The sequence below is a fragment of the Triturus cristatus genome, chromosome 1_2 (assembly GCF_964204655.1).
Source record: "Triturus cristatus chromosome 1_2, aTriCri1.1, whole genome shotgun sequence".
Taxonomy (NCBI): domain Eukaryota; kingdom Metazoa; phylum Chordata; class Amphibia; order Caudata; family Salamandridae; genus Triturus; species Triturus cristatus.
Genome location: NC_140580.1, coordinates 71,167,622 through 71,180,747, shown reverse-complemented (window position 1 = coordinate 71,180,747; position 13,126 = coordinate 71,167,622). Strand labels below are relative to the sequence as shown.

General features: G+C 43.4%; 1 long non-coding RNA gene across 2 annotated transcripts in view; it reads right to left on the bottom strand.

Annotated features, from left to right (window-relative positions):
* The window catches only part of LOC146866820 (uncharacterized), a 244,371-nt gene that overhangs the window by 86,975 nt on the left and 144,270 nt on the right, over positions 1 to 13,126 (bottom strand). For both annotated transcript variants that reach the window (XR_014965866.1, XR_014965872.1), the window contains one exon: positions 11,725 to 11,906. This is a non-coding gene — a long non-coding RNA (uncharacterized LOC146866820). The remainder of the gene's footprint in view (positions 1 to 11,724; positions 11,907 to 13,126) is intronic.

Below are 13,126 nucleotides of genomic sequence, written 5' to 3'. Positions count from 1 at the left end.
AGGTCTCAGAATTGGATTTATTGCCACGGACAATGGCAGTAACATAGCGCCTGATTATGATGTTGGCGGGACAGGGCGTCGGTGGTGGTCCCACTGTCATCCAGCATAGCGGTCAGACCTCTACATTATGATGCAATCTGTCAGACCATAATACTCAGAGGGACTGACTGACGCTTCTGAAAGCCTCAAGGAGCCAGTCGGGGCGTCGGTCGGATTGATATCCCTACAATTAAGGGGGTGCCTGCGCAGACAACACCGTAAGGATTACGATGTCCCTTTCTGAGAGCCTTTCCAAGGCAGTCTGAAAAGTAATTTGGGGTGGCCCTTGGGGGCCCTTCCAGGCCACCGTGGACCTCTGCTATGTGGCCCTAGGGGCACCTGTGGTGCCCCCACAAACATCCATGTGACCGGTACACAGTGCATGGATATTTAAAAAATGCTCTTTACCATTGCTGGTTGTGCAGCGACCCTTTTCCTGGGCCGCTGCTCAAGCCGCAATGGTAACCAGCATTTTATGACTGCCTCCGTGGTGGTTGCATTGTAATTGGGCTGTCGAGACTGCCAACTCCTTGTCGGATGGTCCCGTGCCTGAAATTAGGGCTGTCAAATGCTCATCCAACCTCCATTGTAATAAGGCCCATAGTCAAGACAATGGCAGACAGTGGCTATTTCAGGGTCCTGCGTTTGGCACATTGCAAAAAAGAAGACACTAATTTCAGCCATTCTTTTCAAGCCTAAAAGTAGTTGCAGATTTTTCAGCGTGCTAATAGAGTGCCAGTTAAAGCCCTGATACAGGAGGTGCCAACACATTTGAACTTGACCTAGTTCAAGCTGCAATGTCTGTTTGAGCAGTAAATACAGATCAACCACTATGTCATTCAAAGAGGAGAGGATGCAATTGGGAAAGCTATGACCATGTATGCGGACAAATGGGGCCTAGTAAAATGCCTGACAGAGATGCTACTCCCTTTTGAGGTTTTCACATGGGAAATTAGCAAGGAGGACAGTACGATGGGCCAAGATATTCCGTTCTTGCATCTGCTACAAGACCAGCTAAAGAAGATGTCTGAAAGGTTCACACTAGCAGGTGTGAACAAACACACAGAAGCACATGTCTTGGTTGAGAGCTTACTCTTTGCTTGGCTTGTAATGGAAGGCTGTAAAATGGCATCAGCTTGTCAAAACAGTACATCTGTGCCACAGTACTTGATCCACTGTGCAAAACAATTGTGCCCACACTCATTTATTTTTCTGAAGGCGATGTTTAAAAATACAAGAGGTGGATAGTTGAGCAAGCTGGAGACCTGAAATAACAATAGCGGCAACTTAGAGTCTCACTCTGCAGTTCTGGGGTACTTCCTTCAACTTCCAGAGAGGGCAGTCTTGTCTAACAGCAGCCAACACCAGCAACCAGAACACCTACAACAACAGCAACAACAACAGAAGGATAGGACCCAACCTCTGCATTGGATTGGTATCAAATGGCAGGGCTTAAGTCCAGCGCAGAGGAGATGGCAAAAGAGGTCGAGCAAGTGTCAGCACAAATTACCATCCAGAGGATGTTCCAGGAGTATCTGGATGATCCAAAAGAGGTCTATGTCGATCCCAACCCATTGATGTATTGATATGGGAAGATCCGCCAACGGCCAGAGCTCAGCAAGCTGACAATAAAGTATCTGGCTTGTCCTGTAGCCAGTGTGTCTGTTGAGCATGTGTTCAGTGCAGCTGGTGCAGTTGTTACAGTGAGAAGGACCAGTCTCTGGCCTCAAAATATGTAGTGATTGACCATGTTCAAAATTAACCAGCATTTCATACCACACAATTACACGGTTCCTGAAACAGCACAGGAAGAGGAGAATTGAACATAATTAAATGTGGTAGCTGACCAATTTCTGGGGAAACCACCTGAGTTTGAAGACAAACTCTACTTTCCGGACTGAGTATGCCAGTGCCACCATTGATTTTAATTATGTCTCATTGGACTTCTTTCTTTGTCAGATTTATGCTGACCCAACGTTTTTTAGTCACATATCTAGCCAAATTGCAGTTGTACCAGTGTGCAGTGAAGAAGCCTCCACAATTCCTTCATGACATTGGAGACAGTGTCTGCCTCCCTCGCATGCCTATCCCTTTTTGCATCATTTAGCAGGGCTGCCACAGAAGATCGTTTATTTACAAGAGTTCCAATACCAAATTTCAGTGTGTTGCCTGCGTCAAAGATATAATTGTGTACCTACTACCTAACCTACCTGTGCTTGGATGGGAGGAGGTCATTACAACTATTGCAGCAATGAGTGAGTGATTGTGAGTTATGATTGATGATGTATGTGGTGGCAGACAGTGAGGGAGGGAGTTCAATTATTAGTAAACTTGATTTCATGTATTGTAATGTTTGGGGCCTGATGGGTGATCAGTTTTCCTGAAGGTGATTGTCCAAACGTACTCTAAAATTACCTGTACGGTCCACTCTGCTTATGGGGGATCATTTTTCCTGAGGGTGATTGGGCAAACTTACTTAACTAAAATTTACCTGTACGGTCCACTCCTATACTTCTTTTTTTCATCACCTAAAAGGGCTACCCCAAAAGATCATTTGATTTACAAGACTGCCACATTCCAATGTGTTGCTGCATCAAATAGGAAATACAATTGTGTACCTACCACTGTGCTTGGATTGGAACAGGTAACTATCACATTAATGAGTGATATATTATTGAGTAATTGTGAGTGATGATGGAGCATTTATGTGGTGGCATACAGTGACGGATGGTGTTCAACTAGTTGGCAAATTTGATTTCAATGATTTACAATGTTTGGGGGCTGATAGGGTATCATTTTTCCTGAAGGTGATTGGGCAAACTTACTTAGCAAAAATGTACCTGTACGGTCCACTCCTACCCTTCTTTTTTTCATCACCTAGAAGGGCTGCCACAGAACATAATTTGATTTACAAGAATGCAAATTCCAATGTGTTATTTGCATCAAGGAGGAGTTACAATCGTGTACCTACCACTGTGCTTGGATTGGAGCAGGCGATTATCGCACCAATGAATATTATTGAGTGACTGTGAGTGATTATTGATGATCCATGTGGTGACAGACAGTGAGGAAGGGTGTTTAACTAATTTGTAAACTTGATTTCGATGATTTGCAATGTTTGGAGCCTGATAGGTGATAATTTTACCTGAAGTTTATAAGCCCTTTAACACTTCGTAAGATTTACTTGCAGGGTCTACTCCTTTTTACTGGTTCTTCAGAGTACAGACCAGTCTCTTTAGGTAACAAGCACAAACATATACAAAATACTGCAATTATGTTTCTCTACTTGTTCTTCAATTGCAGTGCACTACACATCTATCTGGCTTGGGTCGGAGTTACTTGGAGTTAGGAGAAGTATGGGCGGGACTACCTCATCAACAGCTAGAAGAAGGAAGTTATTGACTTCAAAGGGAAAACATGACTCTGAGGTCTATTTCTCAGCTATGTGAAATGGAGAGAGGTGTGTTGATTTGGGAAATATTGCTGGGTGCGTGTGTTGCACTGGTGGCAAAGGTGAAACTCCAAGTCATCTTGTGTTTTGGTCTACCTCTGAGTCTTCTTGGTATACTCCTCATGAAGCTTACCTTCCTTCTGTTCTTCTCCTTGACTCTACAATACAGTGCCTGTTTTACAATCTGGAGGCCTTCTCATCTCCTGCATGAGCGAAAGGCGAAAGCTGAGCTCAAGCAGTAGCTGAGGTACTGGACCGGTAAATACAAGCACCCAAAAGTGATGGACATTAAGGAGGAGAATGCAGACGCCCCACACAATTTGGCTACACAGTATCATTTTTCTTTTAATAATCATATTTTTAGAACTGGGTGGGTTCAATTCATTCCTCTATAATTTATTTTTCTCAAACCTAGAAGACAGAAGATTTAGATATGTAATAACTTGTGTCTCTGGGGCAGAAGAAATGTTTGCAAATGCCTTTAAATGTACTATGCCATACTCATTCCTTTGTTTTTTTCCAGGAACAGATTGATAATGATGATGTGCTGCTCATCACCCTCATGAATAATGTTCTTGTGTTGTGTTTGTATTTGTCACACCTTTCCCCAAACCCCATTCCCTTTCCATTCATCCAACCCCTAACCCTATTCCCCTGGGCTGTGTGATTTGTTTGGAGGTGTGTCTTAATATACACCAAATAGATCCCATACCTGGTAGGGAAGATGTGGTTAAATGCGACACCAAATCACTCCGGGATCTTCTATATCCTGAGCAATAGCCCATACCAGCCCTACTTACCCACCCATGAACAACAGTCACATAGATGAATATTTTGTAAAAGACAAATTTGGACATTACAGATGAATGCATGGTCATGTATATTGTAAGCATGCCAACAACAATGTGTGCTAAAGTCTGGCTACAAGTTTTGTTTCTACAAGACTTTCTAGACTACATGAGTGACTGAAACCAATTCTAGTCCCTTGCTACTCAAGTAAGACATTTACTTTTTACAGGATAGCAGAGGTTACAGTGCAGAGTGCAAAACCAGCATCCAAATTATTCGATTGCAGGAGAAATTGAGCCACATTTAGAGATTCCCGGGTGGCATACGGCATTAAAAATATTGCAGATATCCTGCCCAGCCAACTTGTGCTTCCCCTGCATTAGTTCCAGATGGCAGAGCCTGCTCTGGCTCTACTGCAGAAAACTTTGACTGACAGTCCATTGGATAGTGGGCTGTTGGTCAAAGAAATGACCCCCCAAACGCTGCAAGAAAATTCCTGGCCTTTCAGGGACATTTATTTGTTGTTTTTGTTTTTCAATAATAAACTTTTACTTAGGAGTTTGTTGCTGAGCCGGTGATTTAAATATGGCAGCCGGTCAATACATTTTCAGTGCCTTCAACGGAGCAGCCGCCATGGTGGCTCTGTTGCAGGTACAGAGATTTCCACCTGCTGTTGGAGATCACTAAATATGGTGGTTGGTTTACCAGGACAATAGAGAATATGCACTCACTGCCCTAGTGAACTGACGGACAGGTAGCCATCCTCTAAATGAGGGCCTTCGACTAGTAACTTCCGGGCTTCCTTCAGTCACATCCTCATTACTTTTGTAACATCTCTTTTAATGCCTTTTTGATGTATGTCTGGGTGTTTTGAATTGGTTCTCTAATTGTTTCACAGTCCTGTGCTGATCAATGAGCTCATTGAGATACAGCATTTCCCATGGGTTGTTCCAAATGAACTGATGTTTTTATTTATCTGCTTTTATTTATCAAAGATGCTCCCATTTTTCATGGCTGCATGGAATACATAACAGTTTAGTAAAAACAAAAGGTAATAGTGTTTCAAAAAAAGAAAAAAGACTGGGGCAGGAAAAGTCAGTGTGTCTGTGATAAGTGCTATCATTTTAAAGGATGAAAGCCCTCACCCACCCTGAGGTGGCATGCTTCATTATAGGGCTCCTCCTCATGCCAAAATCCTTGGAGATAGTGGTTTTAGCTATAACCCTCCACAGGGGGAAGCTCTTGAGTTGTTAGTTAGTCAAGGGGAAATTCTTCAAAGTAGTAGGTGTGGGTCTGTAAACAATGAAGAGACAGCAGAGGAAATAGACTGGTATTCTTGTCCCAAATGGGTTAAGGTTTTAAATATTTTATTGTAATTTGACCCAATGTAAAGAGTCAATCAGTGGTGGTTCCTCCTAAAGGGCGAGCACAGCAGGTAAACACAAATTAATCAAATGGTAATACCATTTTATTATAGTTTGCTGCTGGCTCACGCTGTTATAGCACAAGTGTGAGGGCAGGGCTGATTCCTGCAGATTGCAAGATGACTGCTGCCCCTGCCAGTGAGCATGTTGGATTGGCCAGATGTCTTGTGACAGCCAGCCCGATATGTGCTCTTCAGACCCAGCAATCCCACCGCTGTGAAACAACTGGGGGATTGCTGGCAAAGGTCACTGGCCTCAAATGACCTCTGGGTTAGCCTGTTCCAACCAATCCTGGAGTTGCTCTCATGCTGAAAACAGCATTAGAGCAGCTCCAGGACTGGTTGGATTCACATTGCACTTGACAGGGAGTAAGTCCTTCCCTTTCCTGCTTGTCGTCACCCCTAGGATCCTGCCGGGAGAGGAGAGACATACCAGACTGAGGACCAGCAGCATTTATGGTGCGTTTTTCAGCATCACGCTGCGCCCCACCATATTTTAATGTTGCCAGCCACCATTGTACATGCAATGGGAATTACCCTATTCCCAGCTAGTTTGGTTAAAGTGACAGTCACATCATTTCATGGAAGAAAATGTATTCTGAAATGCACATTCTCATAGCTGAGCATTTGGTACCATCAAGAAGCCCATTAAAGTGTGTTACTTGTGAAGTCAGAAGGGAGTATTAGACGTTGTGCTGCTAATAACCACTATGCACTTCCTCCAAATGCATTTGTTCTTCGAGTACTTTGGATAAGCAGATAAGTCATGACCAGAAGGAGCATTGTTGTGGGGGGTATGGCTTCTTCCATGTTGAATTGTTGTTGTTCTGGGAGATTTCTGTCTCAAAGTAGGACATATTCATTTTCCTTTGCTTTAACAGAGAGCGAGAAGTTATGTGGAGAATTCAGGATGATTAGTTGCTGGTTTTAAACCACTCGCAAAGGCATGACGCTTTAAAATACTTCCATAGAACACTACTATTACTCAAATCCAGCTTCACGCTTGGAAGACAAGGAAAGGTGAACAGGCTTTCATAACTGGAAGGTGAGAGCAAGCTATCAAAACTGGAAGCAGTCATGCTGCTGATTGACCCCCTAGGGTCAGTGAAGACTGCAGAGACTGAAGCTCGCCCGAACCATTGAACTCCCCCGAGACTGAGATGGTGGTGGGAATTTGCAACAACCTGATAATCTTGTTGAGGCTTTACCACACCTTGAACTAGTGTGGTGCAAGTCAATATCATTGGCCAATGTTTTCTGCAACCCGTTTTCCACATTCTTTACCATTTGAGCTTTCACTTTTCAGTGACCAGCTCAAACACTACTTGCCAGATACAAGCACCACTTAGAATGCAGTTTTGATGTCCCGATACCCTCTTGTGTACTTTCTGAGAATAAGTAAGCGCGAGTAACTGAGCGAAAAGTACTGTACTGTTTTCTAAGATCCCTGAAGAATCAGGATTGTCATGTTCAGTGGTTGCCAAAAACTACCTACACCATTGTAAGATACAGGGGGGTGGTAGTGGCACTGTAGAGCTATCTGGTCTAACGGTTGACATATCCTATGGGGGTGTCCAGAAATTGTTAGGACACCCAGCCCTCAGTTTAGGTCATCCAAAATGCGCAGGTCCTGAGTTCCTAGGAACTACATGATGTAGCGCTGCCAACGTTGGTTTGGTTCTTATATTAACAGTGACAATCTGAGTAGTTCAGTCATGCTTTCTCAGAAAGCCCTACTCATACTTTTCAGAGACGTCTGAAGTGGGAAGGGAAATCTGCCTCAGCTGAGCAGACATACTCTTTGTATTGGCTGAAAGGTTTTAACAAGCTTGTTCCCACATTGTAAAAACCCTAACTTTTAACTTTTTTCTTCTCCTTTAAAAAGGACTGACCCTGTGAGTAGCAGTGGAGGTTCGGAGGAAGACGAATTTGCAAATGCAATTAACATTTCAGAAAACTGCAAGCATGCAGTAACTATGAAATTGTTAGAACACGGTGTACCAGCAACAGGTGGCTGTGTTACCTTCATGATTGAGGCACACAAGGTGTTCGGATCAGAGGTATACTATTCTTGGGTTCAGATCTCACCTGCAAATCAGCAGACTAAATTGTTTCACACATACATTGTAGTTAAACTACCAGAAGAATACATTCCATATGAAGACATTGAAGTCCCGTTAACTTACCAGCAACACAGAAACTGGTTTAAAGGCGCCCTCCTACACACAACATCTGTTGTGAGACTCGGTCCACTCAGCATAGAAGGAGTGACCTGGCTGGTCTTAGTGACACACTCAACATCCCGAGATAGATATACTACCAGTGGACGAAGTCTGTAAAATATACGGAGACATAGTCAGGCTATACAGACACATTGCTCAGTTTGTCATGCGAACATTGACAGTACATCCTGCGAGAAATTGTCCAGCTGGTCCACATCAAGCAACACCAACAATTATGCCACACACACTGAAATCAGTAATAGGGACAATACCTTCCAAACTGGGGCAAATTCTGTTCTGGATAGCACAAACAATTGCACAGCTGGAAGCAGTATTTCCCCATATGGGTCTGCAGGAGAAACATGGAATGCTAACCATTTGCTTGCCAACGGGGATGGCTGCCTCGATTGAGGATTGTACCACTTGGGGAACAATTTTTGCTGCCGATACATCAGAGTACACAGTACCCTTCCATTGCAGTTATTCCAGATACAGAATGAGTACGGGGCAGGACCTTTCCTGGACTTGGGGATGAAACTGATGGGTAATTCTGCCCAAGTCTCTGCAATCATGCTGAGCAACATAAAGGGGAAGGCAGCAGCAGTGGCCATACACAGCCGCCTAAGGGAAATAGCTCCTATAAATAAGGAGCGAGAATTACCAAAATTATTGAAGAAACCTATGCTGCATTAGGGAAAGATAATTAGGGAGCCAAAGCTGGGACGCCACAAATGATGGGCAGCCCCGACAAGAACAACTCGAAGCAAGCACCCTCTTCTTCTAAAAAGAAGTGGGATAACAAACAATCCAAAAATAATAACACAGAAAAGAATTCACGATCAAGGGGTGGGTCTCCCCAACGGTAGTCCTCTGAAAAGAGGTACAACCTTAGGAATCGTGATAACATTAGGAAACCTGATAGGTATCAGGACACTGATACACATTCCTTTTGTTCCTTTTAGGGTTCATCAAAAAGCTTGGAGAGGGACGGGTGATCAGAACAAAAGACTGAAGATCGACCAAAGACATAGTACTTCAGATTACATTATCAAACAGGAAGAACAACTCAAAGCAAAACCTCAATTCAAAAAGAAGAAAGTAGCTGGCTTAAAAATTCGACATGCTCAGGTTACTGAGGACTCAGCTCCTGAACGGGGAATGGGCTTTGATGATGCTAGACAGTGCGGCAGAAGTAACAATACCTTGCCTGAACCTGAAGGATTTTCTGGTGACAGCAGTATTGAATAAACATATCACGGAGGAAACACCTGATACTAGAGTTGCTGTCCGACATAGACTGTATGAAATTACACTCCAAATAGAGGGGGACATCTCAAGAAAAGTTGAAGATCTCTTTTGGGATAACTTAATATATGGAAATGACATCCTGTTAGCAGAAAAAGATTGGCCGCCTGAGTTTGTGATGGATTGCACAAAAGGGGAAAGCGTCATTTTGCCTGCTTTCTTCGACCTCGTTCCAGAATCTCTAAAACATTCATTCGCGCAGGAGTGGGCGCTAGCTCCGGCATTATACTGCAAACATGTAGGGTGGGACCACGAAATTCAATTAAAATCTACTCCAAATCCACAGAGACAGTACCCTATTAAAAAAGATGCAAAAAGACAGGTCAAAGAAATCTTAGACCAACTCGAATACCAAGGTATGATTGAGACTTGAAACTCCCCAATGAACAATCCATTGTTTCCCGTAATGAAACCTGACAACTCATATCGTCTAGTTTTGGATTACCATGATTTAAACACATGCACAAGAACATTTGCAGTACAAAACGCACACAGTGCCGCATTAATGAATAACATTGTGCGGAAGAAATACAAAACAACATTAGATATCTCAAATGGATTCTTCTGCCAAAATATAGCTCCAGAAAGCAGATATTTGACAGCATTTTCTGCCCTTGACACTCAGAGTCACTTCCGTTGTTTGCCCCATGGGTATAAGAATGGCCTGGGGCTAGTCTCAGCGAGAGTGTCAGAATTATTACAAACATGCGATGAAGAGGCAGTTTCCTACGTAGATGACATCTATCTGACGGACGATGAATTACTTGAATACTTGTGTAGAAGGACAACATAATTGTGGGATTCGCCAATTTGAGCTACAATTTTAGTTTCAAGAAATCAAAAATTGTCCATCTTAATGTCCTATTTTTGGGATATGAGCTATAAAGTGAAGGCAAGAGCCTGGCAGTCAACTTTTTAGAAAAATGTGCGCTGCTTCAACCTTCAAAGAATCTAAAGGGTTTGCAATCTATTTTAGGATTTCTAAATTTTGGCAGAACATACAATCTGGATTACGCAGAAAAAGTAAACCTTTCTATGACTTAATCAGGCCTGATTTCACTGCACACAGTTGACACAGGAAGATACAGATATACTACGTTCAGTTCAGGCTGACATGCTAGCATCAAAACATTTGCACACACGTGTGAATTCTACCAACTTGGTGATCGAGGTGGTACTGGATTTATCAGGATATACATAATCACTTTCAATGAAGGTGGGACAGTCCCAATTGCATACAAATCACATTTATTCTCAAATGCAGAAATGTGATTTGCAGCCACAGAAAAAATACTGACAGAAGTACAGACTGCTGTAGTGAGAGAAAGGCGAAAACAACAATTGATTGACAGAATGCAGAACAATGTCATACATTCACCCTAGTACAGAGATCTGGGCCTAAATCCATTGTTTTTTTTTGCTCCCCATGCCATTCTAGTTTAAACCCAGCCATATGCAAATCAGTCTTAACCCTGTGTCCAATGGGAACAGTCCAGCCCAAACTGCCAGGCCAGGTTCTCCCTGGACTGGAAAAAAGCATCCTAGGACTGGTTTCGGGGTTTCACCCCTCATCAGCCAGGATAGCATGACTCCAGTGGCATGGCAATGTTTTGATTTGTTCTGCATTTCGTCCATCAATTGTTTGTCTTTTGCTTTCTCGCCCTAAGTGCGCCGGGTATGCCCAGACGTGGGTCCCGGGCTCACTGTGCCACTGGAATCAAGCTATCTTGGCTGATATGGGGTAAATCCCCGAAACCGGTCCTAGGATGCTTGTTTGCGATCCAGGGAGGACCTGGCTTGGTAGTTCGGGCGGACTGTTCCCATGAGACAGAGGGTCAAGACTGATTTGCATATGGCCAGGTCTAAACTTGGGTGACATGGTGAGCAAAAGAATAATGTATTTAACCCAGATCTCTTGACTGGGGGTGAATGTTTTGATTTGTTCTGCATTTCGTCCATCAATTGTGTGTCTTTTGTAGTGAGAGTAAGCGCACTAGCACAGGGGAAACGAATTATCATTGTAACCCCGGTACCAACTTTAGAAGCTGTTACCAAAGCTAGCATTCCATATGTGAAAGCACTACATCCACAATGGATAAAATGGGCTAATTCTCTCACTGCAAAAGATGTAGATTACAAATATGATCCTACATTAAAAACACAGACATTCCTGCAGTACGAACAAGAATACTCTCTAAAATCTTGCCTCTAGAGAAATATGAATACATCATTTACACTGATGGTTCTGCTCAGCCTGCCACTGGAAGTAAACAACAGTATAGCACAGCATGTGTCACGCTCTATGGGGTACCCTACCTGTGGCAGCATTCTTCCCCCCACTCGGGAACGCTGACGCGAGACCCACCTGCGGTTTTCTGTCAGCGGGTGAGGGCGGTGCTTGTGGCATACTTAAGGGAGGGGTCCGTCTTGGTAAAGCACTTCGCGTTCCAGCACAGATTTCGCCAGGCCTCCCACCGATTCACTGCCGCACTTACCTGAATGCTTCAGCAGTAGTTGGCTGTTGGTCGTCGCTTCGGCCCTTGATTGCACGGCCTCTTCGTGATACGTGCTCTGGTGCTCTTCCGGAGCAATTCATTGCGTAGCTTCTTGCCGGCCGGTAACATTGTTCCCTTGGAACCTCAGCTTCTTAACCCTTGGCTTCCCAGGCAGCTTGCCTCTGAAATGCAAAGAAAGCAGGGGTTGTAAAGAATCGCAGTTTCTTAGTTGCTAGTGTTTATTTTCCTATGTAAGTAGAAGGAAGGTCACACTTATATGATGACTTTATTGTTAGAAGTGTGATTCTGGTGGTCATTTGATTTTATTAAGTCTCTTCTTGCTGCAATGGAAAAAGAGAGATTATATTATTAATAATAGGTAAATCCACTTTTTTTGTTTAAAGCGATCCTGTGCTTTTTGCCCTATTTTTATTCGTGCTCTCTCCTGGGAAATGAGTTTTTTGGTTTTTCCCAAATTCAGGCTTAACGGATGACTAATATTTAAAGGGTCTAATATACTCCTATGGTGCTTCTAACATAGTTTAGTATATTAATGTTCATCTCTTGTTTGTTGCCCAACTCTTGCAGTCCTTATACATACTCAACATTGTATTTCCTATTTCAGATACTGTAAGTGTTCTACAGTCCATGGGAGTTGTGCCCCCACACATGCTTAGCATATTCCTTCACAGGTATTTCCTTAAAAGTAGGGTGTAAATGTACAACCAGTTAATTGTACACTAGAACAGTACTTACCTTGTGTTTTTTCCTTTAGGATTCTTGGTGACCACTCAACAGAAGAACCAGTGGAAGTGAACCCCTTCTTCGTTCCCTTGTTTTGTTTCCCTTCTTCCCCACCTTCCCTCTTTTGCTTTGACCTAGTTGGGCGAAGGAGGTAGGTGAGGGAAGTTGGGACCTATCATCAATTCCATCCATTTCGTCCCTGCAGTAAATCCAGGTGAGCCTCACAGCATGTGCTATAGTGAAGGGTCGTATGTGGGACGGTAAGTTCTATCCCAGCAATGCGAATACACAATCTCTAGGAGATTGTACCTCACAGCTGGCAGAACTAAAAGCCCTGATAGTGGCACTACAGTAAACCAATCGGGAATTCCCCACACTGATAGTGTGTGATTCATTTTACTGTGTGCAGTCCTACAATGAATATCTTCATTTCTGGGACCAGAATGGGTTTAGAGATTCCAAGGGTAGCACAATTAGGCATGAATTGTTATGGAAACAAGTGGCAAAGCTGAAAGCATGCCTGCCACGGCCTCAAATTATTCACACCTTGAGTCACCAGCTTGTTGGTATACATGTTGAAGGGAATTCACTGGTTGATGAAGCCAACCAGGCGACAGTGTGAACTGCTGCCATTGCTGCAATCACTCGTTCTATCACG